The sequence below is a fragment of the Corvus brachyrhynchos genome, unplaced genomic scaffold (genome assembly GCF_000691975.1).
Source record: "Corvus brachyrhynchos isolate BGI_N302 unplaced genomic scaffold, ASM69197v1 scaffold44, whole genome shotgun sequence".
Taxonomy (NCBI): domain Eukaryota; kingdom Metazoa; phylum Chordata; class Aves; order Passeriformes; family Corvidae; genus Corvus; species Corvus brachyrhynchos.
Window position 1 is genome coordinate 8,449,670 of NW_008238359.1, and position 533 is coordinate 8,450,202.

Sequence of the window (533 nt, forward strand, 5' to 3'; positions counted from 1 at the left end):
ACACTTCATGACTGGAATACTGTCTTCATAGTAAAGCACATTGCTCTTGATTCATGATTTATACAAGATATCAATTGAAAATATGTTTCAGAATTAAAGCAGCAGGTGGGTGCAAGCTGTTTTAGTTCTGAGAGCTGAATCCGGCTTCCAGACATATGAATGAGGTATTTTTTTACTTCAGTGAGAGTTTTGCATTCTTTATACAAGATCAGGATTCATTTCTTAGAAGATGTAGTGAGTCTATGTGTACAGCAGCTCATCAAGGCTCTGGAGTGGTATTTTCCTCCCTTCTGTATCTGAACAGAGGGTGAGACAGACACTCTATTTTCCACACATAAGCCAAACATTGCATTTCTGTGGATGTACTGGTGTACTGACTGTAATGGTGTCTTTGAATCAAATTTGTAAACCAGAGAGAAGAATATTTGTGTAAAAGCAAATATTAACATTAGAGACTTTCCTCACAGGTTTTTCATACTCACCTACATTGAGAATGGGAATACAGTGTGTCTACTCTGTTCATCTTTTGTGGT